Source organism: Ictidomys tridecemlineatus, chromosome 4, assembly GCF_052094955.1.
Source record: "Ictidomys tridecemlineatus isolate mIctTri1 chromosome 4, mIctTri1.hap1, whole genome shotgun sequence".
Classification (NCBI taxonomy): Eukaryota; Metazoa; Chordata; class Mammalia; order Rodentia; family Sciuridae; genus Ictidomys; species Ictidomys tridecemlineatus.
Window position 1 is genome coordinate 208,437,992 of NC_135480.1, and position 27,900 is coordinate 208,465,891.

At 63.6% G+C, this 27,900-nt stretch overlaps 1 long non-coding RNA gene across 5 annotated transcripts; it reads right to left on the reverse strand.

The window, feature by feature from the left end:
- Positions 1-229: 229 nt before the first annotated feature.
- Positions 230-27,900, reverse strand: LOC144377413 (uncharacterized). Of its 5 annotated transcripts, none has more exons than XR_013438394.1 (4): positions 27,624-27,900; positions 8,333-12,240; positions 5,479-7,905; positions 230-2,898 (listed from the first exon to the last, which is right to left on the reverse strand). It is a non-coding gene; the product is annotated as an uncharacterized LOC144377413 (long non-coding RNA). The 5 variants fall into 5 exon arrangements; XR_013438396.1 differs by lacking the exon at positions 27,624-27,900 and having other exon boundaries at positions 5,479-5,563; positions 6,735-7,905; positions 8,333-27,231; XR_013438395.1 differs by lacking the exon at positions 27,624-27,900 and having other exon boundaries at positions 230-1,832; positions 2,675-2,898; positions 8,333-27,231.

Genomic DNA, 27,900 nt, shown 5'->3' on the forward strand with positions numbered 1-27,900 from the left:
TTCAGTGGTCCAGCACCCTGGTCACCAAGGAGACTAGCTTGCTGGGGTAAAGGGCCAGGGGAGGGAGAGACTGGGGTCCCCGGGGCACTGGACAGCAGAGCTGGGAGCAGCCTTGGGGCTCACAGGAACGTCACCAGCTGCTCCTCCTGAGCCCATCCTGCAAACACACGGGGCGGCCTCTGCCTTCTGAGCGCTCACTCTGCACTGATGTTAAGCCACTGCCCCATGATTAGCTTCTATTGAATTTATTTTGACAGTCTGTAATTTTGCAGTTACAGAGAAGCTGCACGAATCACACAGGCTCCTCTCCCCAGACACCAGGCTCCCGTTTCCCTCACCCGTGGGAGCCCACGGAGGAGTCACGGCTGTCTCTTTGCCCTTCAGCGCTTTCTTGGTGAGCGCTTCCTAAAGGCAAGGCAGGCTCTCACGGGACCACGGCGGGTATCAGAGTCAGCCATGAGAGCGCCCGCTGATCCACATTCCGATTGGTTGAGTTGAGAACCCAGATGCCATCTGTCCTGTGTCCCCTGTGTGCGACAGGTGGCTTTGCGGGCTTGGCCGTGACTGGTGCAGGTTTCTTGGTGTTCCTCCTTGGCGCTCCTGGGACTCCTGAGTCTGTGCGTTGATGTTCTTCCCTGAATCGGGAGAGACTCCTGCCCACTGTCAGTCCCTCAGGTCTCTTTTGGCCCACTTGGTGCGTCCACGGCTCTCTTGGTAGCTCCTCTGGTTACAAGGCTCGTGGTGCCCCAGCACTTTCTCTCTCTTCTTTACGGCCCCCTCACCCAATCGCGGCCTTTCTCCTGCCCTGTCGGCGGCCCCTGAGCCCCTTCAGGAGCAGTTTCTGATGTCGTGTTCCTCTGTCCTGACATCCGGTTGGTCTGTCTGTATTTCCACTCTGTATGAAGGTTCCCGTGTGTTCACTGCGAGTAGCTGTGTCCAAATACTGTCAGCTCTAAAGTCTCCGTCCCTAACTGCAAACCTGGGTCTCCTGGGGGCCAGTTTCTGTGGACTTCTTTCTTTCCTGGTCCTAGGGTGCTTTCCTACCCCTTCGGGTGTGGGGTCGTTTTCGTTGAGTGCTGGACACGGCGAAGCTGTCGGGCTGACCGTTTGGATTCTGTTGTCCCTAGTTTTGTTTTGACAAACGGTCACTTGCTCTCTTGTCCGTCTCTCTCGGGTGGGTTGTGAAGGTGGGTTGGGTAGGTCTACAGTGACTCACTCCAGGTGCCCTTTCTGGTGTCCGTGGACGGCCTGGGACGTTTGGGGCTCTCCCTCCATTCTTGCAGGTCCTGTGGAGAAGCTCCCCACATGTGCCGATCGATATGCAGCCGAAAGCTCCACTAGACCTGGTGCCGGTTCTGAAGCTCAGCTCCCCACCCACCATGTTCTGCCCTAACTCCAGCGCTGCGCCAGCCCCGTGCCTCTCCTGGTCAGCAAGACCACTCTTCTGAGCTTGAGCTTAGACATCATCTGGGGAGAGAGAACCCCATGATCAGACCTGCAGGTGAGATGACCCAGTGGTCCAGAGGGGTCCCAGGCGAAAGCCAGTGGCCCTGGGACTCACATGGTCCTTCTGCTCCCTTGGGGGTACAGTGCTACCTGTCCAGTGTGAAACCCTCTGCCTCGAATCGTCCCCAGTGTCCCAGTGGGTACAGCAGCTGGGCAGTGTGGCGCCAGTTCCCTGGTGGTAGCCAGAGGTGGAAGTCCTGCCATAATCTGTTTTTGTTTTAGTTTGCACCATGGACGAGCTGTGAAGGAGGCGGCAGGAAGGATCTTGAAGAAGGCACACAGGTGAGTTGGAGCCTTGGAGATGTTCCCTGAGAGGGGGCCCCGGGCTGGAATTGAAGGGTGGGGGCTCTCTGGATGAAGGGACACACGTGTGCTGCACACACGCACACACACACACGTGCACACAATGAACAGCGACGCAGCAGGAGAGGGCAGCAGCTGTGGAGGTGGCGTGAGCTCTGGGGCAGGAGGAAGGCCCACGCGCGTGGCCCCTGCCCGTCCCTGTGCCAGTGGCTGGTGAGAACCAGGAGTCTGAAAGCCTGCCCCCTGGGACGGGGAGGGGCAGAGCCCCTGCCACAACCTCTGCTCCACCGCAGCCTTGTCCGTTTGCCAGTGTGACATGGACCTATGGTCATTTTCTATGTGTGACATGAAAAAGGTGGAGAAATGGGGAGAGGGACCCAGGGTGCAGTGGGGCCCTGGGCGGTGGTGAGACGGGGAGCACCCAAGGGTGACCAGGGGCCCCGAGAGCCGTGGAGCAGAGCCAGAGCCCAGGCCTGTGTGGGCCACGGGGAACCACCGTCCCCACAAGAGACCCCCGCCGTCTGTTTAGACGAGGAGGCTGAGGTCCCTCCCTCCTTCCCCAGGGAGCTCTTGGCGGCCTACTCCAGGTGTGCCCAAGCGTAACAGACCAGGTGGACGGCTCAGTGGCTAGGAGGTTCTTTGAACAAAAGGATCCGAGGCCCTGGGATGTGAAGGACTTATGGGCACTGTCCCCAGGCCTCACGGCACTGCATCATCTGTGACCAAGAGCCCCACGTCTACCACGCACACAGCCTCCCGCGGAGTGGCCCCTGCGCTTGGCGGGAGTGGTGGCTGCTCCAGCACCAGAGCTGTGCTGCCCACAGGGCCTGGTGCCAGGGGCAGGAGGGCCTGGCCGAGTGCTCACCATGGCCTTGCAGGAGTCCCCAGACCTGTCCAGGCCAGGGTCCCTGGGTGCTGGCGGCTGCCTGGCTCTGCTCCACCTCTGCTGTTGGCCAGTTCTTGACGTGGGACGAGGGCTGGAGGAAGCCACCCAGTAGGAGAGCCGGGCTCTTCACCAGTGCTTCCAGGGTGTGCGTGGCACCCGGGGCTCTGCAGCCACATCTTCAGAGCCTCCTCCTCTGACACAGCCTGAAAACAGGCCAGAGGGCAGCTCCCTGAGGCCATGCAAGTGGCCACGTTGAGGAAGTCTGCAGAATGGAGCTGCCGTTGGCCAAGGCCTCGTGGGCTGCAGGCTGAGCAGCCAGGGCAGCAGGCCTTTCCCTCCTTGGGCCACTGGGCTCCGAGGCTGCAGGTGGCCATCGCTGACACTGCCAGGACATCAGGGCCTGAGCTCAGTCCCCAGGGTGTCTGCCTGGGGTCAGGAGCTCCCAGAGGCTGGAGCATGAGCACAGGTTGCTTGCAGAATGAGGAGGAGCCACCAGGCCCCAGGAGTACCCCAGGCCCTGTCAGGCCCCCAGAGGTGCCCAGGCCAGGAAGCCCTGAGCCCCGAGGGGTCGTCTCTGAGTTCAGAGTGACCAGTCCAGGGCAGGGGCTTTACCTTTGCTGTAGTGTCAGAGCGCCTGACACTAGGGCTGGGGAAATGCTACCCATGATCCGCCAGGGACCGGCAGTCAGCCCGTCCCAAGGCCTCAGCTAGAACCAGAACCCTGAGTCCATGGTCTGGGTGTGGACAGGCACGTGGGAGGCCAGAGCCTCCTGACCCACAGGATGGAGGCCTCAGAAGCCCTTCAGAAGGGTCTGGCCCTGAGTCTAGGCTCGGCCACCCCAGGGACTCAGGGCATGTCCATGGCCCAAGTCCACCCACGAGCTTCGCCATCCAGGACCAGGCAGTGAATGGGGGCCCCCGCGAGTGTGGCTTGATCAAGTGGACCTGCCCTGGCGGGCATCAGCCTCCAGAGGCAAGCCAACCTGGAGGGCCCGCACCTTGCATCTGCTGGCAGCCCCACCTGCCCTCCAAGTGTCCAGCAGCGAGGGGACAGGCCTCAGGTTTGTGTCTTGACAGGTGTCTTCTCTCAGCCTGGCGGGGTGGCAGGGGACAGTGGGCTGCTTCCTGGGCCCTGACCTCACATGCTCCTGGATCTTTGGGTCCTGGGGCCTAGAGTGGTGTTCCCACTACCCATAGTCACCTGGTCACTCTCTACACTGCCCTCGGTCATCTGGTCACTCTGCCCACGGCCTGTGGTCACTAGGTCACTGTCACTGTCATACACCAGGGTCTGGTGCAGGGACCCTGCCACCATAGATGAAGCTGGTGCTTCCAGGGCTCAGAGAATCACAAATCCCTTTGTTGTAGGACGACCTGGGTCTCGAACTTGACCTTTGACCTCTGTACCTAGGCACGTGACCCACGGAACATCAGGTCTGTGAACTGCAGAGGTGATTAGCTGGGCTGAGGCCACCCTGCAGGAAGGGCCCTTAGTCCAACACCAACGTTGTCCTAGAAGATGGGCAGAAGACGCCGAGGGAGAACACAGACCCAGGAGGGTGTGTCCCAGCCAGGAACCCAGGGCTGCAGGGGCCGGGGGTCAGACCCGCCCACCTGCCAGGCCCCACCTCCACACCGCCCTTACGGTCAGGGAACCGCCTGCCTGCCCAGAGCTTGGACCTCTGGCCTCCAGAACCCTGGGAGAACGACCGTGGGTTATTTTAGCGCCACTCAGCCACAGTACCTCCTGATGGTGGCCCCAGGACCCCCTCCTGACCCCTGGCTGCCCATTAGGACTTGGGGATGGGGCCCATGACACGCTCCACTTTGATGCCCAGTACGCTCTCCTCCGTGGCTCCTGCCGCTTCCCTGTCCAGCTGTCCACCCAGCCGGCTCCCTTGGGAGCTGAGGACCCCTCCGAGCTACTAAGAGGCTGAATGTGTGGGACCAGAGGAGGGTCCCCCACCTGACCTGGAGAAGGAGGTGGGAAGGACACTGCCCTGCTGGGGCCGAGCGCCTCCCTGGCCACCAGGAAGCACAGGGCCTTACTGTCCTGTCCTGACTCCTCCCTGTGCCCGGATTCCCTGGCTGAAGATGCAGCAGGGACGGAGGACACGGAGAGCCCAGAGCCCTGCAGCCCGCCCTGTCGGTGGCCCTCACGCCCGCTCACAGTGGCCTGCTGCCCTCACCTCCTCTGCTCCCGCTGGCTGACCACCGCCTGGCAGAGGTGCTAACTGTCTGATAACCAAGGTGCTGGCTGATAATGAGGAGCGGTTAATGAGAGCTCAGGAATGGGCCGTCCCCGGCTGTTAACCTCTCAAACAGGTTGGAAAGTCAGAAGACCCTTCCGAAGCCAGCCAGAGGCAGGGAGCCAGGAGGGAGGCGGGCAGCGCAGCAGGGCTGGAGGGTGTAGCTGCCACTGCCCTCACCTTGGAAAGCAGCACTGGGGTCCAGAAGATCCCCTGTGCTGCCTGCTCAGAGCAGGTGGCCTGCAGCTGGTGAGGCGGGAGCACTTGACCTTGAGAAGTGGGGAGGAAGGAGGCCACCAGAGCCCCCAGGTTCCTGCTGGCCACTTCCTTTAATTGAGAACAGACCCTGGAGCCCTAGAGAAACTGCTGGAGCATGCCAGGGTGTGGCGGAGGGCATGCAGCGTCCTCTGACCCTGCACCCCCACCCAGAGTGCTCCTGGAGCCGGCTGGGGGCACCCTCCTGGTTCAACCTCTGCAGCGAGACTCAGCTCAGGCCACACCCTCCCCCAGGTTACTTCCATCCAAAAGACCCACCTGTCCTCAGGTCGTCCCGATGAGCCCAGCGTCGACTGTGTGTCCAGCTGGAGAGAGGAGCTCACAGCCGAAGACCTTGGAGGACCTGGGGAGGAGGGGGAGGCTCCCTGGAAGAGGCGGCGGGGGCCACGGGGCAGGACTGGGGAAGCAGAGGAGAGGGAGAGGCGGAGGGGCCTGCGGGGAGAGGAAGGGGATCTCGGCCAGGCACAGGGACCCAGCGGCTCACGAGGTGCCTCTGAGGCGGGCACCGTGAGGACACTGCAGAGCCTCAGATGGCGGGAGCCCGGCAGGGTGGGGATGGGACACCGTGGTGCAGTCTGAGGAGCTGTTTGAAGAGAGCTGGTGATGGTGACCTCGTCCTGCTGCAGGAGAGACTCCTGGGGCCTCCGTGCAGACCCAGCAGAGCTGCCCACTGCCTCCAGCCCGCCTGGACCCAGCTCCTGACAGGTGTGGGTGGCCTCCTTCAGGGGAGGAGCCCGGAAGACCCTGGGGGGACCTGTCTGCTATCCACAGACGGCTCCCATGAGGGCTGTGCCCCCTCACGGTGGCAGGTCCAGAAACCCAGAGTCCTGTTTGCAGACTGGCTCAGCCTGTGGCCCTGAGAGGTGGGACCACAGATGGAGGGGTGCCCGCTCCCCACAGAGAACTGCAGGGGCAGCGTGGGACGGCAAGCAGGGTGCCCTGGCTGGGGGTCAGGGCTCCCTGGGGTGGGTGACTTTGGATAACCAGGGGACTCTGAGGCATAGGGGCCATCCCCACTTGTCTGAGAGACAGACACGGGCCGTGGTTGGGGTGTGGACAGCATTTCAAAACAAACAAGAAATCAGGACAATGAACCTCCTGCATGGGGTGGACACTGCCTGAGGGGCCCGGGAACCGAGGGCTCGGGACCGCAAAGGGCCAGGGTCCCACAGCCGGGTGGTGTTGCAGAGACTGCTGTGCCCATGTCCTGTGGCTGGGGGCCCTCACTGGCTGTCTGGCCATCACGAAGCATGGCCTCAAGTTCTTTGGCTTTCTCCCCTCAAGGGGCGTCTGCCAGGTCCCCCACATCGGGGCCCTGTGAGAGTCTGTAAACAAGCCAAGATGGCGCCTGGCAAGGGCTTGACTAGCCAATAGGAGACGAGGAGGGGTTGGCCCCAGGGAGTAAGGACTGACCTCCCACCTCCCCATGCCCACCCTCGGAGCCAGCCGCTCCAGGGACAGGCGCAGGAGGAGAGCGGCTGGCCCCAGGGCCTCGTGTTCCAGGGACTTCCTACCTTCTAGGGCCACTGGGCTGGTCCCGCCCACACTGCAGGTTCCTGAGCGGAACAGATGCTTGTAATTAACCTAAGTTTTGGGGGTGAATTGTAGGAAACCAGGGGTGCTGGGAGAGCAGAGCTCCACGGTCACCTACCTGCAGTGGGGCAGGTCTGGAGTGGCTCTGGTCGGGTGGAGGAGGACCACATAGAAGTGCCCCTGACCCTGCTTGGGCTGGGGCTTCCAGATCAGGAGGGCTCTGGGCTGGGAGAGCCGTGAGGCTACCTGGCCCACCACCTGGGCAGAACCCCCTCCACGCCTAGTGGCAGCAGTCTGAGCGGGGCTTGGTGCCATCTGCACGTCCCCGTGATGTGCTCCCCCTGGCCGGGCTCTGTGGGGAGCACGGAGAGCTTCTTTGCTGTCGGGTGATCTGATCCCCAGCTTCCACCCTCCGTCCCGGGCAGCAGGCCTGTCGCTCACCCACAGGTGGCCCACAAGGCCCAGCCCTGCAAGGGCTAGGCTGAGATTTGAACCTGTGTCCACCTCAGCCCCAAGCTGTGCCACCAGGACAGCACGAGATAGGTGAGGCTGCTGCTGTCCTGTGGCCCTCGCTCCAGGACCCACACACGGCCTTGTCCCGGCAGCTCTGGCCACTTCTGGTCCCCCACCCCTCCTCCAGGGTCCTCCCTCCTGCTGCACGTCTCTTGGTGTCACAGACACACACCTCCAAGTCACTCTGGCAAAGTGGCTACCTAGTGCCCTAGGTAATACCTCCCGAGTCACAGGGAGTAACACGGCCATAACGCACGCACGGTCGTGAATACACACACACACATGCGTTCACACACATGGATGGATGCACCTATACTGTCCCAAGGCTCATGTGCAAGCACATGCACACAGTGAAGTGGACACGCAGCACAGGGCCACGACACATCCACGCGCACACGCAGAGCACCTCCACTCCCCATGGGAAGAGGCTGCAGTGGTCTCCCCATCTCTGCAGACCTCCCTGGGGAGGCCCCTCTTAGGGTTGAGGTATGAAGGGTCCCCCAGAGCTCATGTGTCGCCAACAGGCCCTCCAGGGTAGCAATGCTCAGAGGCAGAAGACTCAACATGAGAGCTGCACCCCGCTGTGGGCTGTACGTGTGATGGTCAGCGACTGGAACGCAGGTCTGGGACGGGTAGTACCTGTGGGCAGGTGGGCGTGGCGGAGCAGGCAGGTCACAGCCTGTCACCCTCCTGAGCAGCACCGTCCATCAGCACCTGAACAAGCCCTGAGGCCTGGGTGTCTGGGGCCCTCCCCTCCCTGGTCTGGGTGCGCTCTGGCTGCTGTGAATTGGCCCCCCGGCGGGCGCCTCCTACGCCACACATCGTCTGGTGGTTCTGGAGGCTGGGGTCTAGGACGGGGGTGGGAGTCGGGTGTGGGCTTCGTGGCTCACAGAGGGTGCTGACGGCGGAGGGGAAGGGAGCTCTCTGGGGCCCTCTGTAAGGCGCCAGTCCCCCCAGGGCACCGCCTGGCCCCAGGCCCAGCCACCCCCCGGCCTCCTGTTGCATAGGGGATCAGGCCTCCACACTGAACTGGGGGCTTCGGGCTCTTGCAGCCCAGCTTGCTCACCCCTGGGCAGGTCCTCGGGGTCAGGGCCTCGGTCTGGCTAGCTCAGGGCCAGGCTGTGGCTTGGCACCCTGTAAAGAGTGACCGCCGAGCTGCAGGGGACTCTGAAGCCAAGGGTGCCTGGAGCAGGGGCTGCCTGGGCCAAGGCTGTGCCCCGCAGGGTGGGAAGGGGACCGTGCCCTGGGGAGGGTCCAGGTGTGGGACCAGCCCCTGGGCCGCATCCCCTCCCCTCCAGGCAGAGGGGCCTCGCCAGGAACATCCCAGGTACCAACCAGGTGGGTTAGGACTCTTGAAATTTTGATAAAAATAGTAAAACCCCTGAAACACCTCATCTCTGATGGCTGCTCTCCGGGCAGCTGTGGACACGCTGGGCCGTGGAGCACCAGGCCTCCTCTGGACCAGCTGTCAGGAGCTGATGGGTTGGAATGAAGGACGGCAGGGAGGGGCTGCGGGGGGCGGTCCTCCTAACGGGCATCCTGAGGGGTCCCCGACTGCTCCCAGACAGGACCCCTGACAGAGTGGGTTCCAGCCCTGCTCGGACCCCCCCCACCGCCGAGTCTCTCGTCCCTGGGCAGATGGTGGCTCTTCAGGCTGCCTTTAATAGCCCAGAAATTAAATTAGCAGAAAGCAGAGACTCCGTGATATTAAAAGTCATCCGTGGCTTCAGGGGTCGGGGACATTCCATCCACAGAGGCAATCTTACAGGAAAAGGAGTCAGAAATGGGCTCTTGCTGTACAATGAAATCGCCTGTCTGTCACAGCCCTTGGGGCCCAGCGCAGGGGACAGGCCTGGTGCACCACCTTGCCCACCTGGTGAGTCCAGAGGGCTTGTGTGGTTTGCCTGCTGGTGGGCAAGGGGAGCCCTGCACCCCTCCTCGCAGCCACGCCATGGGGCAGGTGTAGGTGCTCCTCTGGGCACCACCAATATCCCCAGCAGAGAGCCGGGCAGGGACGGGGTGGCCCTGGTTCTGCAGACTGTGACTTGCCCCACGTTACAAGCAGGGAGGGACACACTCTGGACCAAGTCAGTGTCCCCTGGAACTCATAACCGAGTCTCTCCCAGGATCCAGCATGGGAGCATAGCGCTGAGCCCAGGCCAGGCTGGACCACGGGGCTGGGACCACATGGAGCCAGGGCTTCCCTGGCCAGAGGCTCAGCTTCCAACGGTGGCAGCCGTGGTCCCGGGCCTCTCTGCATCGTACGCCGGACATGGTGGTCTCCAACAGCTCTCCTATGCCACCACGGAGTCTCCGGGTCTGTCACACTGACGCCATGTGCCGTGCTAGACAAAGCACATCCGCGACGTCCTCTTGGGCACCCAGGACTCCTTGTTTTGTTGTTGTTTTACATTTTTGCAGTGCTGGGCACGGAACCCAGGGCCTCACGTGCACCAGGCAGGCCCCACCCCTGAGCCCCTCGGCAGCCCGTTTCACCCAAGGGCATTTGGACCACACCACAGGCCCCAGACCAGCTCCCCACCCCACCCCCGCGACGGACAGTCCAGAGCACTTCAAGCTGTGCAGCCTGCTGGTGTCCCCAGGGAGACCGCCGTGCCTCCAGGGTGGCCTGGACATTGCCACCTGCGTGGTGGGCTCAGTCTGAACTTAAGAACAGAACGTGTGTTCCACACATAACACATGTCACCAAGATGGCGTCCCTGCAGGTGGCTTCTGCCACCACGGAGGCCTTCCCGTTCTGGCCACCTCACGAGCATGGGCTTTCCTACTGACCCTAGGGGCTCCTAACCCGTTCATCTTTAAAACCAGGCCAGACCCTCCCTCCTGGGCGCTCTGAGACCCAGTAAGTCACCTCCACACACCACGAACCAGAGACGGAGGGACTGCTGTGATCGGGAGGCTGTGGCCCCAGCAAGGTGGCCCTGGGAGATGGTGGACCCTGAAGGGCTGGGGCTGCTGGGGGGTCTTTAGATTTGGGGGTGCCCTCAAAGGGGGCTGTGGGACCCCAGTCTCCTCTTCTTCCTCTTTTGCTTCCTGGCCACGGTGCCCACAGGGTTGCTCTGCTGCCACACAGACGTGCCCCCCAGGTCCCCAAGCCACAGGTCAGTTGATCGGGGACGCGACCTTCCCAACTGAGAGCCAAGACCTTGTTCTTTGAAGCGGCTGAGCCGGTGTTTGTTGTAGACAGAAGGCCTTCCTCTGCGGAAGGGTCACCATAGGCCAGGGTCTCCCTGCCGCTGCCCTGGGGAAGGCCCCTCACCCCTCCCTCGCAGACACAGACGCTGCCTGACCCCTGCGGGCCTCGCCTCCGGCTCCCACGCTCCGGGCACTGACGCCCAGGCGGCCCCCTTCCGCCTCGGCCAGGACCCTCTCAGCACAATGGGGTGGGCCTTGGAAGGCGGGCTCCCGCTCCGATGGCACTCGTGGTGTCCAGGCTGGGCCAGAGGTTCAGAGGGACAGGCGGCTCAGACTGGCACCTGAGCCCGATTTCTCCCAGATGGACCCCAAGGCTGTGGCTTCTCCCCGGCACCCCCCACAGCGCAGCAGGCGGAGCGCGAGGCTCAGGCCGGCTCCTGCCCACTCTGCGGCCCCGTGGGGACGGGCTCATCCCAGGGGGGGTCCCCACCACTCCCGAGGGGCGATGAAGTCGGGGACCCACTGCCTCCCTGCATGGAGCCGGCCCACACTCCTCGTCCAGGAGCACACACCCACCACACATTCACCATGGTCACGCTGCGATTCCACCCCCGGAGGAAAGACCAGCGTGACTCAGGGTGCTCAGGGGCCTCTGTGGAGTAGACCCAGCCCAGCTAACGGGTCCCAGGCGGAGGAAGCAGTGTGTGCAAAGGCCCTGAGGCAGAGCCAGCTGGACAGGGTGGGAAAGGCCGATGCCCCACAGGGTGGGATCGAGAGCACAGGGGTGGCTCTGGGCTTCTCTCTGCAGGGAGGGGCAGCTTGGTCCATCTTCCACGGGAGCAGGGATAAAGCCTATCTTGTCCCTGGGACTTGGGGCAGGGACAAATAAATCCTGCAGAAATGAGCAGGTCCTTCCTGTCTCCTGGCAGGGGTCCATTAGGGTGGGCATGGGAAATGAGCGACCCTCTTAACCCTGTCAAGGCTCCACCGGCTACACTGACCTGCTGGGCTGAGCCCCCAGAGGCCCTGCGGAAGAGGCCCAAGGCTAGCCCTGGAAGGGAGAAGTCCCTGTGGCTGTGCCGGCAGGCGGACACCCAGCTGGTGTCCTTCCTCCTGACTCGGCTACCTTCCAGCCAGGCCTCTGACAACCTCATCCACGATCAGGTGACCAGGGCGGCCGGGCCCACTGTGCACTGGCTCCTGGAGCCACTCCCCAAGGACGATGTCCACGGGGCCTCTTGAGGCTGCGCCTGGCACTGGTAGGCTCCCACGTTCCTGTGGCCAAGCTTAGCGCCTAGGACAGGCAGAAGTGACTTCTCCAAGGTGGGAGGATGTGGAAGGGGAGGGTTGGCGGGTCCCACCACCTCCAGGCGTCGAGGACACAGCTGAGCAGTGGCTGGTCACCTGGAGCCAGAGCTGGGTCCTCAACAGGCCTCCTGTCACCTTCCCCTGGGCCTGCTGTTCCCACGGTCCCCTGCCCTCAGTGCCAGGTGCCCCGGCCACCCCCAGCCAGGGAGGAGGGGAGCGCGGGCCAGGTCCAGGTGGCCAGGCAGCCTCTGCACACAGCCAGCGAGGAAGGCTCCGTGCCCACAGCTGCCTCGGTGCCCAGCGGCAGCGGCTGATGCGTCACCCTTGAGCAGCGTAGGCTGCCCGGCTCCGCACCATCCATCTCCACCAGGTGCCGATCCGTCCCCTCCTCCTCCTGGACTCCTGGAGGCTGTGGCACGTCCCTGCCTGAGGAAGAACCACGGAGCCATGAAGACAGGCCTGGCCCGCAGACGGACGCCCAGCCGGTGACCTTCAGCAGGAGCCACAGACCTGCAGGCAAAGACAGAGGCAGCTGAAAACTAGCCAGGCCCCCGCCCGGCCACCGGGCTCCCGGCCACCGGGCTCCCGGCCACCAGGCTCCTGGCCACCAGGCTCCCGGGTCTTCCTGCTCCCACGGGCTGGTTTCCCGGAGCTAATCTGCAGCGCCCCCGGGCAACACTGGCCTCCCATCACACACCGTGAAGGACCTGAGGGGACGAGTGGCCACCACACTGGTGTTTCTGTCCATCCACCCGGGACTCGCGGCCTTGAGTGCCACAGGCCAGGCCAAGGTGAGCTCAGCAGGTGCTGGTGTGCGCGAGGCACAATCAGGATGGGCCCTTGGGCCCCCTCGCCTGCTCCCCACCCCTGGGCACTGGGCCCAGCGTCCTCCATGGCAACCTGTGACCTGACCCCACCACGTGGCAGACACCCCTGGACTTTCCCAGACCCACCATGGAGAAGCAGATCGTCTGCCTGGCCCCAGGCTCCCCAGGTCCTCCCGCTCTCCAGCAGGGGGCGCTGCACCTGACCTGCTCAGCAGCAGGGGGCCCTCAGGGCACTCCAGGGTCCCTGTCACCCCAGAGGAAGTCAGAGTTGGCACAGCTGCGGCATGGGACCTGTGTGCCCTGGGAGAAGGTCCACGGGGCAGGTCAGGGGCTGTGAAGTGGGAGCAGTCCACTTCTCTTTTGAAACTTCTAGTGGACAATTCCATTGCAGCCCACGCAGCCGTCTTCTAAGTAACGTCACACAGACGTCCCCGGGCCCATGACAGGGCTGTCCGTGTCCTACCCTGCACTGAAGCTCTCTAAGTTGAAAACACACCCTCCTCCGTCATGGGGGAGTCCCTGCACAGGGCTGCCCGGGACCTGTGGCCACCACTGCTGTCCAGCACGGTCAGCGGGCACAGCACTGTCTGGGGAAGGTCAAAACTCAGAATCGGAAGTGTGGCTTCTGCTGAAGGTGTGCGGCTTCCAGACCATCCTCAGCTCCAGAACTCCTGAGGTGGGTCAGTGCTGGCCCCCCACAGCCCTGTAAGGCTTCGTCCCCCCGTCCCCCTTTCCCTGCGTTTCCGTGTGATGCAAACCCCACTCGGCGCCATGATGCATTAGCTATGGGCAGAGGCTGCATTGAGGAGGCAGTGAGGACCCGGCTGTCCAACTCCTGGCTCCAGCAGTGGGCAGTGTAGCCCTGATCTCCATTCAGCCTCCTCCTTCTGCCCGCGGAGTCTTCTGGACCACTTCTTGGCCACGTTTTCCTGATTCTGTGCCCTTCTCCTGAAACCTCCTTTGCCTGCTCTGGACAGCAGGACGTCGGCTGTCCCTTTCGGTGTTTTACGGCGGTCCCTGTGTGCCCTCCTGGCTGGCCTGAGCTTTGACGAGGGCTCGGAGTCTCTCACTTTGTCCCTCTGAACATCCCTGGCTGCTGTGACTTTGTGTCACGGGCTTTCTGCAGTTCGGCCTCGAGTGGTGGGTTCTCTGTGAGCCTCGTTAAGGCTGGCTGAGGCTTCAGGTCTTGGGTTCACGCCCTGGTCAGACGTCCACTTTCAGCCGTGATTCCTTTGAATATTTCCCTCCTCCCCGAGGCCCCCCCCCAGCGGTGCTCGGTGGCCTTATCTCATCTCTGGGTCACAGACGTCTCCACCCCCGACCCCCCAGTCTTTTTCCTGTCCTGCTTCACTCCGGGTGGTCTCTTCACACGGTGCCAGGTCCCCTGGTCTTCCTCCTGCGGCGACCCCACAGTGTGTCCCTGTCCTTCATTTCTGGTCCCCACATGGTTTCACGACCTCAGCGTTGTGAGCAGGAGCCTGGGGGGCCCTTGACGAGGTGCTTTCGAGGCCTTCTGCCCATGGGGCCCCCCGAGACGTCCTGCGTCTGCCCCTGGGGGCTGGTCTTTCTCCGTCAGGGACCCCGTTTCCTCCCTCTCTGTTGCCTGGTGATCTTTGGATGGATGCTGCAATCGTGGGTGCGTTTCGTCCCCTCGGAGTGTTGGGCTCTGTTGGGATTCTCATTTGGTCACTTGGGGCCCATCCCTCCCTGCTCCAAGCACCTTCAGGGTGGACGTGGAGTCTGGCCCTGGAGAATCGCCCTGCTGGCTCGGCCTGATGCCGCCTGCCCCAGCTGCCTCCTCCTGCCAGACCTGGCGAGCCCTGAGCGTGGTGCGGTCTGCTTCCGGTCTCCTGTGCAGCTCAATGCCACAAGGGTGCAGACCCGTCTTCAGCAGGACTCGGGGACCCTGCTGCAGGTCCCTGAGCCCCTCTGGGCAGCTCCCTCATCTCCAGTACCAGGTGCCCAGCCGTCTGCCCTCCAGACTCAGGATTCCCAACTTCTCGTCCTCTGCATCGCTGGCCTCTGCCCCAAGCCAAGAGCTACCCACCGGGGTGCACCTGTTTCCCTTCCGAGGGGCACGCAGCTCGGCACTGCAGGTGGTCCCGTCTGGGGACGGCTGCTTCTTACCTGTTGCTCAGTTCATTCCAGGAGGGTCGTCCCAGCCCTTAGCCCTCCTGGGCAGACGCAGGACTCGTGGACTGCCACCCTGGAGCTCAGCCTTGCTGTTTACTAATGCTGGGGTTTGGCTACTTCATCTCCAAGCCCTGTTTTCCTTGTCTACAAAACGGCAAGGGTGATGGCATCTTCCTGATGCCCTGGTAGCTCCTAGCCCAGGACAGGCCACAGGGAGGCCCGACGGAGGGCGGCCGCTGTCTGGACACACCTGGTGGTGGGGGGGTGTTTGCCTTTCTCACTAGACTGTCTGCTGTGGAGAGCCAGCGCGTGCTGCCCTGCCCGCTCCTGGGTGGAGCGCGTCACAGATGGGCTCCGATCATCACTCTGAATCTGGATGAGTCACCACGGTCCGACCTGAGTGACACACAGCTGGGACTGCCCGATCCCCACTGCACCGGGACCCTCGCCTTTGCTCCCCAGCCTTGCCCACAGGTACACAGGGCTCCCGGTCCTAGTGGACCCCAGTAGATGGTGATAACTGGCCACCCAGAGACTTGCTGGACGGGGCAACTGAGTTGTGAGTTCAAGCCCCGCAAGTCCTTGGGGACTTGTCGTGTCCTTCTCCTGTGTCCTTGGACGGTACCCTTTCTGCGTCTCCATTTCCCTGTCTTAAAACAGAGGGGTTTGGACCAGCCGCGTCAGTTGCCCTCACACTGTCAGAAGCAGAGAGCTCTTTTCCTACGTCCTGGTCCAAGGCAGAGGACAGCACTGCTCCGGGCGAGGCGGACGGCTTGGGGGATCCCGAGACACAGGGAGCGGCCACAGTGGGTGACCGCTGAGGCCCTTCCAGGCACAATGGTCATCCTAGGACCTGCCCAAGGACACAGCTCCAGGCAAGCGCCTCGGTATCAGCTCTCAGGGTTGACTGCCGTGTTTTCCACTCACTCTTCCACTCTCCAAAGCATCTGATAGGCACCTACTGTGTACCAGGCCCTTGGTTAGACGTGGACACAGCTTACAACGTCACGGTGAGCCTCCCCAGTCACGGAGGTCAAAGACCCTGTCCTCAACCCCCTGGTGACACAGATTGGGAAGCAAGCCCGGAAAGGAGGGGGAGGCTCCCAAGGGCAGACCAGGGCTTTGCAGTGGACTGGGGCCTGGATCCGCTGCCTGGCCTGCCCAGCAAGGAGGCTGGCCTTTGGGGTGAACTTGTCTCGCCTCGGGGTCTGACTCAGCCCTGGCTGGACCGTCTGTGCTCCTGCTTGGGGATCCCTGTGCCCCGCAGTTTACACAGTACAGAAGATTTCTTCTCCCGGTTCTGGAGGCCGAGACGTCCAAGGTCGAGGACCAGCAGGTTCCGGGCAGTGAGCACCGCTCCTCTGTAGGGAAGGTCATGCGCCCTCTTTGTCCTCCCGTGGCAGAGGGCAGAGGGCAGAGGGCAGAGGGGAGGGTACCCTCATGTAAGGGCTTCAGTCCTTCATGAGTGTGGGGCCCTGGTGACCTAGACCCTCCCAACAACCCGCTGCTGCCCTGCAGATCAAGTCTCCGCCACAGGACGCCGGGGGCCACACTCAGGCCAGGGCCACGCTTAGGCTGGCGCCACAGCCTCCCCTTTGTGTACCAGTGGCCCTGCTGGTCCGGCACTCCAGTGGTCAGCCCCGGGAGCCGTTGCTGGCATGTGAGTCCTGTGCTGTTCTACCCACGTCCTCCTCCACAGGTGGAGGTGCAGAGGGTCAGCAGGCATGTGGCTTGGCACGCGCACGTGCTCTGTAGATGTAGTCACTGCCTTCGTGACTCGGTTCCCTGCAGCGAGACCCAGGAAGGGGACGGGCGCGGGCAGGCAGCAGACGCTCCAGGTCTCATCTACTCTAACTCCCAGCAGCTTGGCAAGTGCGGGCGCCTGGGCCAAGGCTCCCCGGCCCCACCTCACCCCTGCCCACTCCGCCCCGCCCTCCAGAACATTCCTGCAGCTCTGACGCCCGCACTGACCCTGCAGCCTTCCTCACAGGCCGAGCGCCAGAGGGTGGCCAGGGGGGTCTCTGCCAGGGAGGGTGAGTGGCACAGATGCTGCCCACACCCTCCTGGGGTGGCCAGGCTGCTGCCCAGTCACCCTGCCTCTCATGGTCCTGGGCTTGGTGCTTGGCTGTGGCAGGGCCGTCCCCTGGCCGAAGGCGGCTCCTCTGATGGGAGAGTCGGGAGCTCAGCTGGGGTTGGAACAAGCCCCCAGAAGCCTGGGGTCCGAGACGTTCAGAGCCCACTGAGCCCAGCCCAGTTCCGCCCCAGGAGCCAGCGGCTGCAGGGTGCCCCTCTAGGCCTCCACAGAAGACCCAAGACCCCTGCTCTGGGAGGGTCCGTGTCTGGGGCACGGTCCTGGGCAGGAGAGGCCGGCCCTGGGGTCGGAGCCCTTTCTCCCTGGCTCCGAATCCCCTGGTGCATGAGCAGAGCCCCAGAAGGTCCCCTTCACGGAAACCTCCGCCCACCACTGCCCTGGCACCTGCAGCCTGCGGCGGGGACAGCCGAGGACGCTGCCTCTCACCCCCCCGCCCAGGCTCCCCTGTCACTCAGAACAGGGGCAGTGTGTCCTCTGAAGCCGGCCCAGGCCAGTCCCAGGGCCAGGAGAAAGCCCTGCAGCCAGCAGCCAGGTCCTGGCCGTGTCCCCTCTGCCTCTCCCCAGCCTGGCCCCCAGCTGTGTTCCCGACCTGCCGGAAACTCCCGCGAATCACAATTCTAATTAAGTTTTCTTTTCTGAGAGAGACCCTGGGTGATTTTTTCTCCTTCTGTTTTTTTTCATGTTTGCATTTTCCAATTACCACCTTGGAACTAAAAAATAGAATTGCTAATGGGATATTGCAGCGCGAGGGCGGGGCTCGGACCGCTCCCCCAGCACCGCAGGCTCCCATCCTGCTCTGCCGCCAGCACGGCAGCCTCCATCTGGGGAGGGGGTGTCCATGGCCTCCGGGCTGCATGTGGATTGCACAGAGGGCTAGCCCGACCCCTGCCCACGAGCAGCGGCCACCCGGCAGTCACCATGAAGCAGCTCCATAGAAAGACAGAGGATGGGCAGAGACGGGGGATGGGAAGGAGGGAGGAGGGAGACCCGTCCCTCCCTTGGTCACTCTGGAGGAGGGGCTGGCTGACCCTGAGCCTCTGCAGGGGGTGGTCTACCCAGTAGGGGCAGCAGCAGCCCGATGGGCAGATCAGGGCCGCCGTAGGGCTGGCTCCCGTCCTTAGCGCTGGCTCTGTCACTGCTCTGGCCCCCGCTGCTCTGGCTGTGAGAAGGGGAGCTTAGCCCAGCCTCCTCAGCAGCACGCGCTTGGGATGAGGTCATCCAGAAGAGCCAAGCCCTTCCCGCCAAGCACATGCCCTCGCGCCCTGAGTTGCATCTGCATGGGAACATGGGACCCCAAGGCGGGCACGGTGGGTGTCCCCAGCATCCATCTCCTCCTCCCTCCTAGGGACAGTTTGCTTGGCATAGGAGCACACTGAAGCAGTGATGGCACTCAGGTGTGGCCAGAGAGACGAAAGCCGTCTACTGGGTGGGACTCCTGGAAGCTTCTGTCTCTCCCATCAAAGGAACAGGATTCAGCTGCTCTCCTGTTTCAATCTCCACCCTTCTTCCTTCCTCCAGCCTAAAACGTGAATGACGCCTGGGGGTGCTGCAGCCGTTTTGTGGCCATGAGGCCGACAGTGGAAACAGGAAGGAACCTGGGTCCCTGTTGTTAGTATGGGGCTTCCACAGAGGCTGACTGCACACTGCTGTGCTTACCATCTTGAGGGGAAAAAAATCAATCAATCTGAACCTGGATGAGTCACCACAGTCCGACCTGAGCACACACAGCCAGGACTGCCTGATCCCCACTGCACCAGGAAGCTGTGTGGGGGCGAGGTGGGGGTGTTCCCAGCTCTGCACGGAGGAGCCTCCGGCAGTGAGAGTTAAGCCCAGCTGCTCCTCCCTGCAGGCACGGGGTCACTTCTGTCCTGGCTGCGCTCTGGATGGCAGAAAAGGCAGGCAGCGTCGGAGCCCACAGTTCACGAAGAGTCCCCGTGCTGCCTGGACAGGGATGGCCGGGGCTGCTCCGCCAGTGGGCGGGGAGGCAGGAGCCGCCCTCTGCAGTTTCAAAGCCAGTGCGGGCAGAGCCCTCCCCACCAGGGAGGCCGGCTGTCCCTGCGGGGGACACACGGGCACGGGTGGGCCGGGGTGGGGAGAGAGGCCCGGCAGCTTCTGCTGCAGAGTGTCTCCTGGAACTGTGATCACAGCACTGACGGTGACACAGAGGTGACAAGGTGGCTGCCATGTCTCCCTCGGCCTCAGCCAGCTTCCCCAGCCAATGGGAGCAGTGGTGAGGAGCTTGGAAGAGCTGGAGGTTAGATCACCTGGGGCAGGTGTGGAGGGTGAAGGGAAGGGGGTCTGGGGGCCAGCGGCTGTGACAGGCAGGTGCCCTGTGGCCTGGGTGCAGGAGGGAGGCCACCTGAGTCCTGCTGATGAATGTGCTGGGCACACCTGACCCTCAGACCACCCAAGGAAGGACAGAACCCTGTGCCCCAGGAGCGGGGCGAGGGCCGGCTCTGTCCAGGGTGGAGTGCTGAACCCCCACTCAGTGACACCCGACACCCAGGCCACTGTGTCCCTGGAGCCCACGGCACCCGTTCCCCATGCAGACTCGCTGTTCAGACACCGCACACCCGTGACCGGCCTGGGTGCGCCCTGCCCTCGGCCTGGCCAGTCTCCGCCGGGCACCCTTCAGGTCACCCTGGGAGAGGGGACAAGGCTGTGTGGGCACAGGCCCAGCACGTGCTATCCACGTGGCAGGTGCCAGGACCCAGGGGGAGCCAGCCCCGGCTCGCCGCAGGGCCGCTGCCCGCCACAGGGAACAAGAATCCCGAAAAGGAGGAGCAGGGGACATGTGGCCGCCAGGACCTCAGTGGGCCCAGGGTGCATCAGGCCAGGGCTGCCGGAGGCCGACCTGAGGTGAGGTCACCCTGGAGGATGGATGGGAGGAGCCGACTGGCCACCAGTGCAGCAGGACTGGCCACAGGTGAGAGCGAGGAGTGCTCCTGAGCGCAGCCCCGAGGCGAGGCGCCTGTGCCCGGGGCCCTTCCCAGGACGCGGAGGAAGCTCTGGGGCGGGAGGGGCTGAGGCTGGGGCAGGTGGGCGGGGCCTGAGTGCTGCTGCTGGCCCAGCGCCCTCCAGGACTCTGGGGAGAGGTCCCAGAGATGGCCACAGCAGCCAGGAAAACAGGCAGCTCCAGGGGACAGGCGGAGTGGAGGGGAGGGCTGCGGGCAGGGCCGGAGACAGCAGCGCTCGGAGGGACAGGGACTTCAAAGGAGGGCCCTAGGCTGGGACGCAGCTCAGCGGTGGAGCACGGACACGCACAAGGCCCTGCACTCGACTCCCAAGCACCAAAGTGGGTGCCACCTTCCCACGGTGGCCGTTTCGAATGTCCCCAGCAGGCTCCCAGGGAGGCTGGCCCTCTCCGCCTGAGCAGCCTCACTCGTGGAGCACACTTTGGGCAGCCGCCTCCCCTCGGAGCAGCCCAGGCCCTGGCCATGTCCTCCCTGACATCCACACGACAGAGCGCCGGTCTAAGCTCCCCAGGCAGCAGCTGCCTGTCCTCTCGTCCCCGCGAAGCCGCCAAGGCCATTGATGCACGTGGGCACTGACTGGCATTGGGTGACTCGAGCCTCCTCCCTCCTCTACGTCTTCCCTCCCTCCTCCTCCATCTTCCCGCGTCGGAGAGTGCTTGGCGTGAAGGACCACCCTTGCCACGTCCACCCCTGGAGCCACGGCCAGCCTGCTCCCTTCTGGGAGATGCCCCCATGTCCCCACCGCCTCCCTTTGGTGCCTGGCCCTGCAGGTGTTCACTGGGCACTTCACTCCTGGCGCAGGAGCGGGCGGCGGCGTCTCCCCCTGCGTCTGAAGGTCCAGCTGGGGCTCAGCTGCTTCTCATGAGCAGATCACCCCTGTGGCCAGTGGAATATGGCCCCAGAGGTGCGCGTGTCCTGGCCCTGGAGCCTGTGCGCTTGCTGGGTCATAGGAGCACCGGGAGTCTGGGCTGCGGCCAGAGCTAGGGCGGCTCCTCAGCTGGCCTTGCAGAGGGAGGTCAGCCAGGGGCTGTGGGAGCAGGTCCTGAGCAGCGGCAGTGGAGGGGAGGGAGCGGAGGGAGGTGCCCTGGGGCGGGTGAGCGGGCCTGGGCCTCACCCGCCCTGAATGGACTTCCCCCACCCTATCAGAGGCTGCTGGACTCAGGCTCAGAGCCGCCACCTGTGTCTGGGAGGGACAAGGTCCCGAGGCCCATTTTCAGGACACAGTGTTCCGCCTTAAATGTGCCATTGGGATGTAAGAGAGGCCACTGGGGGAGACAGGGCAGAGTGGGCAGTCACAGCAGGTTGCCAGCAGGGCCCACGCCGGTGCCTGGGGCAGATCCGAGTCCACACACCCAAGAGCCCTGGATACGGACGACGGGGAGGGGTGGACTGAGCCCCCCAGATGGGGATCTCTCTGCTCCTTAGGAGTCACCCTGCGTGTGTGCCCTCGGCCTTCATCCCAGGAGGCTCCTGCCGCAGAGAACGGGGTGGGGGACACCCTGTAGGAGGCAGTGAGCAGGGCTCAGCCGACAAGGGGCCAGGGGGCCTTGCGCTCTAGGAGCGGAATGTGGGTGCCACCTCTCTGGGTGCCATGTCTCTGGGTGTGACCTCTCTGGGTGTGCCCTCTCTGGATGGGACATCTCTGGGTGCACCCTCTCTGAGTGCCACCTCTCTGGGTGCGCCCTCTCTGGGTGCCACCTCTCTGGTTACGCCTGCCCCCAGACACCCATCTCGGGACACTGTCCGTAAAGCCGGGCTTTCGCTGTACCGCTCTTTGGGGTGGGACGGGTGGGCGTGCCTCTCGCAGACACCTCAGCCCCCAGCTGCACCTCCCACGGTCCTCCCCGCTCCCCAGTGGCAACCTGCTGTCGAAAACCAGCGGGTGGGGACCCACCACAAGGGCACAGGGCCCGAGCCACACTCCGTCCCCTCTCACAGCCTCCCCAGGCCAGCAGGGCCACCAAGGACTCAGCCACGGAGACTCTCTGAGCCACGCCACTCCTACAGCCACCTCACCACAGGCCGGACGGCCCCAGGAGTGACCCAGAAGCCTCAGGTCGGGCCACAGCTGCCTGCCTCGAGGTGGGCTCATCTCCAGCCTGCCCCTGACTGCTGCTCTCCTCTCCTGCCCCTCGGCGCCCACCCCGGCCTCTGGCTCTTTCCTCTGCTGGGAACGTTCTTCCTTTGGTGTCCACTGGACCCGCCCGCCCCAGGCCAGGCTTCACTGCTGCCCCCCAGGGTCCTGCGGTGGAGGTGGCCCTGTCCTCTCTGCGTCTGGCCGACCCCTCTCCTTCCCAGGGCAGCGCCTCTGACCTGGGGTCCTGCACGGTTCCTCCTGGTCCCAGCACTCCCACACAAAGCCGTGAGCCCAGCCTCGGGAGCACCGGCCACCACGGTGAGCGGCCCCTGCTGACCTCCCTGGAAGAACTGGCAGCCGTGCTCCTGAGAATGAGCTGGGGTCCCGACCTCTGTCTCTGCAACATCTCAGTCACCGAGAGCGACTCACTCAGGGTGGGTGGCAGTGGCCGACAGTGGCCTCCTCCCTCCTGGGCTCCCCTGTCTGAGCAGCTGGGGCCGTGCAAGTGGGGGCTGGGACAGCCCCTCTGGTCCGTGGGCAGCCCTGCTGGGCTCTGTGCTTCTTCCCGCCTGGCTACACAGGCCACAGCCACTTGTCCAGAGGACAAGTCCAGGGGAACTCAGGCCCAGCCGGTGTGGTCCAGCCTCCTGGTAGGTGGGCACCTGGGGGGCTGTGTGGACGGCTCTCGGCTCTCGGCTCTCGGCTGAGCTCTCAGCCCTCCCTGCTGGGAGGTGAGTGCCGGTCCCACTCATCGTTGTGGGGAGCACCGGGGCTGGTGTAATTAAGCCATGCGTCTGGTTGCCATGGCATCCTGCCAGCACGGTGCCCATCAGCCTGCAGAAGTGGGTCACGCACTCGCCTCCTCCTCATTTTTGAACTTCTGTGAAATAATGATGAATCAGATCCAAGTGCGGCCTGGCCCGCCGCTGTGCGCTCTCCCCCTTGGCCACTTTCTGAGCAGCCCATTGCTGTAACGAGCCACTAGAGGAAGAGACGGCTTGTCACCTCTGGGTGTCAATTACTTCTGTGTTCCAGGGCCAGTTAGCAGCTTCCTCCGTGAGAGCTAGGCATCTGCACGGCATGGAAAGTCCTCCCTGAAGTCTGACCCTTTGCCTCCCTTTGTTGTCTGGGGGGGGGGGCATGCTGTGACACAGGTGAGTGACATCTCTGGACCCCACCACAATGAGGCTCCCTCTGGTCCATAAACATCCCCTTTCTGTCTGGGGCTGGGGGCCCAGTGTGGACTCCTCTCCACCCACACCTGCCTAGCATGGCCCGGAGCTGCAGTCTTTTCATTAGGTGTCTACCTGCCCCTGGCACAGGTGACACTGAGAGGAGCAGGTCTGTGGTGCTGCCTCTGTAAAAGAGGCAGGCGGGGTGACTGCGGGGTGCTTGGGAGAGGCTGGACAGTGGGAAGAACAGAAGGACACTGTGGGGGACTGAATGGCGGCCCAGCAGACCCTGGCCACCATCTTACTTGGAAATCGTCTTTGCAGATGTCATTAAGTTAAGGAGCTAGAGAAGGGATCATCCGCTGCTATCACTGACAGGTGCCCTGAGGAGAAGGGGAGGAGGGACAGAGACCGTGCTGGGGCCACAGAGGAGCTGGAAGAGGCAGGCAGGACCCTGCCCCGGGGCCTCAAGGGGGCTTGGCCCCCAATACCCAGATTCTGGCCTCCTGGCCTCCAGGACTGGGAGAAGGACCCCTGTTGTTTAGCCCCCAGGTCTGTGGCCACTGGCCATGGCAGACAGGAAATCAACACACACCACGCCCAGTCACAAGTGTCTAGTGCCCAGCCTGAGCTCCAAGGTCACTGGTGGCAGGGGCTGCCTGGAGCCCGGGAGGGCCTGGGGTGCACCTAGGAGCTCTTATTTCGGTGCACCCCCAGCATCTCCTGCTCTCAGGAAGAGCCCTAGGAAGCAGAGGAAAGGGACTCTGGAGGGCGGCAGGGTCTGGGGCCCACAGCCCTGCCATTCCCGGGCTGCACCATCTTGGGTGACACTAGTGACAGCACTGTCTTGCATCAGCCTCAAGCAAGACCACCTGGCAGAATCCCCACCCGATGCTCACCATGCAATGGGGTCGGGTAGGTAGACAGCAGGAGGCTGTGGAAGAGGCCATGGAGAGGGGTCTGCAGAGCTCTCCACCAGGAGCCACGTTTAGCCTGAGACCTGGGCAGGCGCAGAGCCTGCAGCTCTAAACCGCGAGCAGGAAAGAGCTCTGATGGTCAGCAAGCCTGTGGAGGAGCCAGGTGTGGGTCATAGGGCTTCAGGGGCGTCCAGGGGGAGCAGAAGGGCAGCACGCAGTGTTGCAGAAATGAGCAGGGGGCAGAAGGAGGGGACAGGGAGCAGTAGGGGGGGACAGGGAGGAGTAGGAGGGGACAGGGACCTGCAGTTTGGGGAAGGTGGGAGAGGAGTTCTCGCTGCTCAGTGCTGGGATCACTGAGGGAGGGCAGAGGGAGTCCGCAGAGCTTCCAGGTTCTGTCTGAGTAGCTGGACATGGGGGCATGCAGTGAGCAAGACGCTGTCACTGTGAGGCCTTGGGGTCCCATCCAGGCAAGCCAAGGGGACATTTCTATAAGATGTCCACCTGCAGACCACCAGTGGGCAGCTGAGGTGTGAGGAGGAAGGGCTGAGGTGGATGTGGTCTCTACCCTTGGGGTATAAAGGGGTCAGAACCCAGAAGGCTCCAGCCCAGGTAGGCCTCCAGTGGGCAGGGGGCAGGAGGACTGGAGGTGGCATAAGGAAGGCTCAGCTTATGTGAACAGGACTGTCCCTGCGTGAGGACTCCATGGAACAGCCGTGGTTTGGAAATGTGCCAGCAGGTGACAGGAAGGGAGGCCCAGGAAGAGGGCTACTGGCCACCTTCCTGGGTGTCACCTACTCTGCTCTCAGAGGCTGGGGACTGGACACAGTTGTCCCATGCAGGCAGAAGGCAAGAGACAGGCCTCGGTCACCCTCCTCCCTCAGACAGGGAACTGCAGCGGCCCAGGCCAGGCCACCTGCGAGGGCCTTCCGCCTGCGGTTCTGGGCCCAGGACGTCCAGCCCTGCCTCCTGCAGGTGTGCTTGGCTCCGACTGTGTCGCAGTCCGGGAGAGCCAAGCCCAGGAGATCTTCAGGCTCCAGATACACCCAGCCCACGTGCTCACACACAAGCACATGCACAGACACACGCGCTCAGGGGTGCACACGGCGTCTCTTCCTCCTGTCCTCCACTTTCCAGTTCCACATTGTGTCTAGCTAGTGACAGGCTGCAGCAGGCCAGGCCAGTGACAAGCCCCACTCACTCCCCCAAGTCCAGTTGACTGGGGATCTTCAGGGGAGGAGATGGAGGGCATAAGGAGTCTCCTGCTCAGAGGGAAGGCCAGGGGAGCTGGAGGACTAGAGGGAGGACAGAGACAGCACCTCCTGGACTCCTGGGAGACTAGCCCAGAAAGGAGCACTGGTCACTCAGGCCTGGCCATCAGCAGTAGGGTGTGGCCCAGCCCTTTCCCAAGCACATCCCACAGCTAGACCCTGTGCAGATGGACAGGTAAAGAAGAAAGACCACCACGCTCAGTCACCTGTGTGACAAGTGCCATGACCGGGAGTGATGGGGCCTGGGAGGGACAGGGAGGGACAGCTCTTCTCCCCAGCACTGCATCCCTGGGTTCTGGCAGGGCTCACAGCCACCAGCATAAAGGGGACGGTTCCCAGCTTCCCTTGCAGTCACAAGTGGGAGTCGGCCATCAGGACAGCAGTCACGTGGCAGTGCTCAGGGTCCATGCCTAAAAGGCAGTTGGTGTGGACCCCGTGCCCCGGCCTCTGCCCTGCTGCTTGGAATAAGCTTATGGTGGCTTATTCCAAGAGATAGCGGAGCAGAAGCTGGAGCTCTGGGTCCTGATAGCGGCTGCCTATCTTGCCTGGGCTGCCCACACCTGGTGGAGCCTCCCTGAGGAGACCTAGGACAGGACCTGGGCAGTGGAGGAAGTATGCCCAGTGACAGGACTGGTCTGAGAAGGCAGCACTCAGAGCAGGCCTGGAGCCCAGGAGGGTGGGGAATGAGACCTGTCCCTCCATGTCCTTGGGACACCCTGGGCTCCTCCTTGAGCATCCATCCTCAGTCCCACACTGGGCCTCTGCACCTGCCTGTGACACCAATGTCTGTCCCGGAGCGGCCCTCACCCCAGATCTGATAGTTCTGTCTCTTAGGAGACTGGCCAAGGGGCGGACTAAGGAGGACTGTCCTCCTGCTTGAACCCCACACCTGGCCAGGACCTGGGGTTCTGGGCTCCAGGTCCAACTGGGCCCCTCAAGGACTCACATGAAGTCAGCCAGGCCCTAACCCCGCATGGTGGTGTGGAGATGCCCCAGGGAGAAAATCAGACTCCACCACCTGCCTTCAGCAAGGTGGCTGCGGAGGGGGCCTCCGCCAGCTCAGAGGGGCTCCCAGGGCCAGCTTGGGCCCTCACTGCCTGCTCACCAGAGGCATCTCCAGGTCTGAAAACCCTCCCTCCCTGAACACCACTCCTGTACCCTGGACTTGGGCTTCTGGGGATCCCCCCCCCCAAATGTAAGTTAAGCAATTTGCTCAAGGTCAAAGGCTGGTCCCTGCTGCTCAGGTCGGGCTGTGACCACCCTGCCTGCCGCATCCTGGAATCCGTGCAGCTCTGGTGCCTTCAGGGCTGGGCCATGAACTCTGTGGCCAAGCCTGCCTGTGCTCTGTGCTGCAGGTGGAGGCAAGGGATGCGCAGGGAGCCCCGGGGAGGGCAGGGCAGGGGGCCTCTTCCCCTTCCTTCGGGTGGCCCGCCGCCGTCACGGTGACCTGAGGGCAGCCCTGCCAGGCCACCATCCAGCCGCCCTGCGGTGCAGGAGGCTGGAGAGGCCGGGCGCAGGCGGGGTCGCCCTCGAGGCGGTGGCGGCGCGCGCTGGCCCCGGAGGCGCTCACTCGCGGAGGGTTTTTCCACTGCCGCTCCGCGGCGCGGCCTCCCCGCAGTAACTTAATTAGCTCTCTGTTTTCCAAACAGGCAAAGCGTGACTCAGCACTTTGCCACTCGTTCTAAATCTGTCGCTAACCCCCCAGGTGTCTTTTAGCCCTGTCCTCAGGGAGATGAGATCACGGGGCCAGAAGGAGACGAAGGCCACCTCCCACCGCTGCTGCGCCCTGTAGGGCTGGGCGGCTCCCGCGGTTCCTGGTGGCCCGAGGCCCCGCCCCTCCCCAAGGGAAGTTGAACCGAGGCCCTGGCCCGCGGTGCATCCCTGCGGAGCTGCGCAGGGCTCCCGGGTTTCCAGGGCCAGGTCCCGTCCTCCCAGGGCTTCACCGAGGGCCGCGCCTAGGGGCTCCGCTGTGGGTGGCAGAGGTCTCTGACTCCCGGCGCCCTTGGCAGGGGTCAGAGCCTGCTCCTCCGCTAGGCCCGTTCTCCCTCCCTCCCCTGGCTGCCCCTCCCTCCTCCCTCCTCCCTGGAGCTGGGGGACCCAGCGCCCCCTCAGGGATCTTAGCAGGAAGCCAGGCACTGATGAGATGATTTGGTGGCCTAGAGGCAGAGAGGTTGGGGGGCGCTGCTCAGGGTGACGTGGCCCCAGGGATTTAGGAGGGTGAGTGGTCTAAGCCGGCCCCTCCCCAGCAGGAGCCCTTGCTAGGCGCCCCGGGAGCACCTGGCGGGGTGTGTGGCTCCAGGTGGGACAGCCCAGGCTTCCCTGCTTGGAGGAGGAGCCCCGAAGCAAGTGTGTGAGCAGGGGAGGGAGTCCTGCTTCCCTTCCCTCCCCAGATGCACCAGGCAGCTTCGTCAGCCCGGGGCTGTTGTACCCACCTCGACAGCCACGTGGGCACAGCGCTGTTCTGCAGTTCTGGGGTCCGATGCTCTGAGATCAGGGGCGGCATGCTCCCTCCTTCTGGAGACCCTGGGCAGCCACGGTTTCCCCTCCCAGCCCAAGGCCCTCCTCCCTCTTCCAGGCCGCAGCCTCTTCTGTTCTCTCTGACCTCTGCTTCTGCCCCATTTCTGTCTTATCTGCCCCCAACTCCTCTTAGCAGGACCCTTGTGATTGCAGCAGGCCTCCTTCATAATCCAGGATAATCACCCCACACCC